The sequence below is a fragment of the Nicotiana sylvestris genome, chromosome 9 (genome assembly GCF_000393655.2).
Source record: "Nicotiana sylvestris chromosome 9, ASM39365v2, whole genome shotgun sequence".
In the NCBI taxonomy this organism is placed as follows: Eukaryota; Viridiplantae; Streptophyta; class Magnoliopsida; order Solanales; family Solanaceae; genus Nicotiana; species Nicotiana sylvestris.
This window is the reverse complement of record NC_091065.1, coordinates 185,341,472-185,347,255: the sequence shown is the minus strand read 5'-3', so window position 1 is coordinate 185,347,255 and position 5,784 is coordinate 185,341,472. Positions and strand designations below refer to the sequence as shown.

The 5,784-nt window shown below is 31.0% G+C and overlaps 1 long non-coding RNA gene across 2 annotated transcripts; it reads left to right on the top strand.

Annotated features, from left to right (window-relative positions):
• The first annotated feature begins 365 nt into the window (after positions 1–365).
• Positions 366–2,902, top strand: LOC138876910 (uncharacterized). Of its 2 annotated transcripts, none has more exons than XR_011402232.1 (2): positions 366–604; positions 2,453–2,902. It is a non-coding gene; the product is annotated as an uncharacterized lncRNA (long non-coding RNA). The 2 variants fall into 2 exon arrangements; XR_011402233.1 differs by having other exon boundaries at positions 369–1,060.
• The last annotated feature ends 2,882 nt before the right edge of the window (positions 2,903–5,784 follow it).

Genomic DNA, 5,784 nt, shown 5'->3' with positions numbered 1-5,784 from the left:
ATCCGGGATACCATTGCTGATAGAAAAGTATCTGTTCAGAAGATCAACACTAGAGACAATCCTGCTGACATGTTCACGAAACCTCTTCCAGTTGTCAAGTTCAAGCTTTGCGTGAACTTGATTGGCATTTATAAAGAATAATTTTGCCAACTGGAACTTTTGCGGAGAAGGTAGAGCAAATTTACTATATTAGCCAAAATTAGGCCAAGGTGGAGATTTGTAATAATGTGGCCTTGTTTTGGCCTTGTTGTAAGAGGCCTTGGTGGCCAAGTTGAAACCATCAGAATTTAGATTTGCTGGCCAAGTTATAACCAAGCAAATCCAATCCTTTGGTTATAAATTGAGCCGATTCTGGCTCATTTGTAGTACACCAACAAGATTTGAATTATTCGTTTCTTGTTTCTTCTCCTTCTTCTTTAGTAATTATGATTATTTTGTAAGAGAGTTGAGTGTCGGAAAACACTTGTGTGGACCCTTCTTTGGAGTGATCTTGTGAGATTATTCTCTTGGGATATTTGGGATTAATTAGAGTATTTACTCTAATTTTGTACTCTCTTTTGTACTCTTATTGTTATAGTGAAATTGCTCCTCTCCGCTTGTGGACGTAGGTCACACTGACCGAACCACGTTAAATTGGTGTCCTCTTTATCTGTTTTAATTACTATTATTATCAACTGACATTGTCTTTGTTATTATCATTATAATATTGTTTGGCTAAATTTCGCACTACCCAGGTTCCCGATCCTAACAGAAGCATTTCATGAAATCAAAGATGAACCCTATTTGTCTTTCGTCCAAAGATTTTTACTATTCAACTAACTCCACATTCAGTTTCCTCTTTGTAATGTACTAGTTTACGCTTTCCATAAAATGCCTATTATTAGCAAAATAAAAAAAATAAAAATAAAAACCTTTTTTGTTGGGTTTTTAGCTGAAAAGCTGTTTTATGATGAACACATTAGTGAAAAATTTAACAAGCTGTAAGAATATCATTTAACATTTAATAAAAGTGCGAGGTATAAGTCCCCGCAAATGGAAGAAACAGAACGAGCTTTTGTAGGTATTAGTATATCCAATTTTTGTTTTTTCTGTATGTGACTTTTTGTCATTGGTTACTTTGCCATTGCCACCTAATCTTTGTTTGAACTTCACGCACTATTTTTTGTTTCAGATAGACACACTTGTACAGTAGTTTGGGTATTTAATAGGCCACAATCATAATTGACATGCCTACATGAAAAATTGTGGCACCTTTAAGTTGTTGGGTATTTGGCCGAACAAAAATAAAACACATTATGAGATGAAAAAATCATGGTGTTGATCACCGAGCTATTGTGTTACTTACTTATTATAAAGTATCTATAAATTTAAGACTAATTAAATAGTGGCTATGCTTTAAACAGTTGCCCTAAAGTGGCTATTTGTGCACTCCACCAAAGAAATGCAAATATAATTGGTAAGGGGGTCCAAAAATTACAAGCTCTCTCCCCTTCCTATCATCTTCATTTCCACAATTCTTATACTTCTAGGCACCAAATCTCCATAAGTAAACAAAGAATCTCATTTTTCCTGATTTTTTCCAATGCAATTAAATTACGTAGTGTCTATTTATCTTTGATACAAGGGGTATTTCTATGAATTTGCCTTGGTATCGTATTCATACCGTTGTATTAAATATTCTTGGTTTTTGCTCAATGCATACCCTAAAGAGCGCTATCTGTAATCTAACATTATAATTTAGTAGCCATATTTAAATAATGCTATAATCTAGTTCATCTCTAACTCTTACTCACGTGCATTTCCAAAAACAACGGATCTAGAATTTAGTCTACTCTTTATTTTTAATTGAAAGCAATTATGAAGCACAAGTTATCACATGACTACCTAAAATTTCTCCCTCTAACTAATTTAATGCAATCTTCAGTATTGAGAAATGCAAAAGGGATTTTTAATCATAAATTCATTATTTTAAAAGGGAGGTCAGCCCGAGTTAGACTTAAACATAAAATAATTAAAGAAATAACAAATAAACAATAAAATAATACAAGCTAGAGGGCTAGTTAATTCATTACTGGTAAGATTATACCAGGGAGGTCTATAAATTACGCCCTCTGAAAAGCATTGAAATGTTCACAGGAACTACTCTTTCCAAAAATGTGTCGTTTTACTCCTATAACGATGCTGTTAAAGATTGACTTTATTTTCGCCCTTCTTCTCATAGTGGTCACTGGTAGGTTACATGTTGCTTTATAGTTTATATTTATATTTATATTACAACTCCATATTTTTGTGTGTGTCAATATGTATATACATAGGTACATATTTTCAATAGTGTATAAATTTCATATCTATAAACTAATATATATGTGCTCCTATGCTTGTCGTTTGAATGTGTCCAAATTTCATCTTAGACCAACTATAATTTAATTTTGACAATAATTATTTTTAAAAGTTTCAGTGCAAGCTGGGCGGAATACAGATCTTGAAATCTCAGGACTCAAGGGGAGACTATTACCACAACTTAATACTTGTTTCAGATCTTGTACTACCGACGATGATTGCAATGATTGTTGGACATGTTGTAAATGTGGATACAATATTCAACAATATTATAAATTATGTCTAGTTTAGACTATATGCAACTGGGAAATGGTTGTTCAATTGCAGCCAATGAGACAAATCCATCTAATGCATCCGATTTTTTGGTTGATTTTAGTATTTTTCTTTTTTCTTTTTGATTTATTTATCTTTCATACTTTGTACGAATAATGAAGAAATTCAAATGGATAACTTTTTATCCATGAATAAAGATGGATTCAATTCCAAAAGCTGGTTGCGATACAATTTTAGTACTTGTATAATTCATCATATATAAATTTACCAAATTTATTTTTCGATCTAATGTATGTTTGATTCTTTCCTTTTTCTTTATTAAATATTCTTTATTATTTACCCGTTTTCCTTGTAGTAATTCCTTTCCAAGTTTTATTCCTTTAATTTCTTGTTAGTTTTATCACCTTAATACCTGAAAAACTATTTTATACATCAACCAACATTGAAACACAGATAGAAACTTGGGGTATTGTCGCTTTTAGCCCACGCCAGCATTAGTTACATTCGATAGCCGAAAAAGTATATTCAATTTGTATTATTTATATATATATATATATATATATATATATATATATATATATATATATATAATATATTTTCGGCTATTATTTTAAGAGTGGCTATAAAATATCATTTTCCCTAAAATCTTCTAGCAAGTTTGAAGAGTTTCACTTTTAACATTTAACATAAACACAACGAACTTTTGTAAATAAAAAAAGATAAAACACATTATGAGATAGAAAAAACATAGTTTTAGTAGCCAGTGGCAAAACTAAGCAGAATGAAGTTTCAACTGAATTTTCTTTGTCGAAATATTACATTGTATAAATAAAATAAAAATAAATTTAAATTATAGGTAAGTTATTGAATCCCCCTTATATCTTGGCCCGTCATTCGTATACATTTCCTTATACATCCCAATAGGTCAAGATAATTCAAAACAGATAAGCTCCCAATTTCCTTAGTGATATCCCCGGAAAGATCATTATTTGCCAAGTTCATTTCATTTAGTTTCTTCAAAGAATGAATCCCACTGAATAAATTTAATTCTGAAGTAATTGCAAGTTAGGAGATTTACGTGTTTCTCCTTGCGGAAGCGGATCATCTGTAGTAACCATGACTCGAATTACTGGCCGTTAGAAATCCTCACGTGACAGACAGATCCACTGTTTCCACGACCTAATTATCGCTTAATTTGGATGCAGAGAACTAACCCTAGTTGTCTCTAGTTTTAGTGAGAAGCCTATTTTTTTTAACACCCATAGTGGTGCTAATATAGGCTTGTATTAGGGTTTTAAGAGGAGGACTGGCTAATGGGCTAACCAGCTAATAAGTCTTTATGGGTGGGCCCGACCCAATAAAACGACATTCTTATGTTCGTTTATCAAAGCAATTTAAGGAACGAAAATTATTGGGTTCATGTGAACTCGTATATTACATGCTAGCCCTACATCTGAATTTATATTATTTTAAAAAATAAATAATTAATCCGTCCAATTATTTATGTAAAGATCTCATTTAATTTGCACAACAACGGAGGCAAATCCATCTTTTCAACAACTGGTCAAGTGCTTCCATTACATATCTAATAATTACCTGGTTAACGCATGAAGTACTTGGGATTATGGCATATAGGCGTTCTTATATTAATCAATGACAATAGTTTCCAAAAAAAATTGTCATCGTTTTTCTTTATAGGCGTTCTTATATTAATCAACGACAACATTTTCCAGCTAAAATTATCATCGTCTTAAAAAAATTGGGAGTGGCTGGAAATTAAAGAGGAGAATAGTTTTTATATTTAAAAGTGTTCAGGTGGGAATTCCAATTTCATGCAAACCTGTATTTGTATTAATAAATTCACCAAGTAAATATAAATATTTGATTCTGAACCAAATTATTATATATATATAGGCTATTGTAGAGACTAGGGGTGTTCAAACCGAACCGGAAAACCGCACCAAATCGAAAAACCAAACCAAGCCGATTAAAAAACCCGACTATGTTTGATTTGACTTGGTTTGGTATTGAGTAAAAAAACCCGAACCAAACCGACATATAAATATATAAATTTTATTTATATTTTTAAGACTTTATAGTGATTTTTCTTTAGAAAATGTAGAAATATTTGGGATCCTCTCATGTATTAACCTTGAAAGTGTAAATTAACAAAAAATTATTGTTAGACGACGAAGAAAATAACTATCATGTGTTACTAAAAAAATTCTCCCATTAGAATATTTTAATAGATCATATGTTTGTCAATTTTTTCCATATTTACTAAATATATATTCACTTATCAAAGCTTTATCTATAATTTTAATAAAGTAAGATTTAAATAATATTCATGTAACAAAAAACCCGAAAACCCGACAAAACTGAACCAATCCAAACCGATATAATTGATTTGGTTTGATTTTGAAAAAACCGAACCAACCTGGTCCATGTACACCCCTAGTAGAGACTCATAGACTTTAAATCCTAGATCCGCGGTTGTTGGACCTACCTAAATGAGTATACAAATTGAGATTGAGTAGAAGGATGAAGAGGATCAATCAAACTCACAAGAAAGGGTAAAGTTTAGATCTTAGGGATGCACTTTCTAGTAGACAATATTAAGAGATGGGCACGTAACGTTTGATTTTTGACTACTTATCAAAAATAAATAAATAAAATAGTAAGTACTTCTATCTCCTGACGATGTAGTGTAACCTTTAAATGTGTAATTTAATATACTATAAAAGATTATTTACTTTATTCCTTCGATTGCTAATTTTACTTATTATAGATAATCACATGTAATTACCTTTTAAATAATTGTAAAAAGATCTTTCATATTATCAATATAAAAAGTTAAACGTAAAAATTAGTACTTTCCTTATTAATATACAAGGATCACTATTTTCCACCATTTTACATGTCGCTATTTGCCCCTAATGAGCACGAAATTTCGGAAAGAAACGATAATTACTCCAACCTTCCCTGTCACATCCCTTTGGACAATAGAAGAAAAAAGGAAAGTAGAGTTTCAAAATATTTTAAAAAAATATGATTCAAACACTTAAATATTGCACACTTAAAAGTAAGAAGCGGTCTCTATATAAAGAAACAATCATAGCAAGCTCACAGCACTAAGACATTATACAAATTTATTTCTTTTTTCTTTCTCTC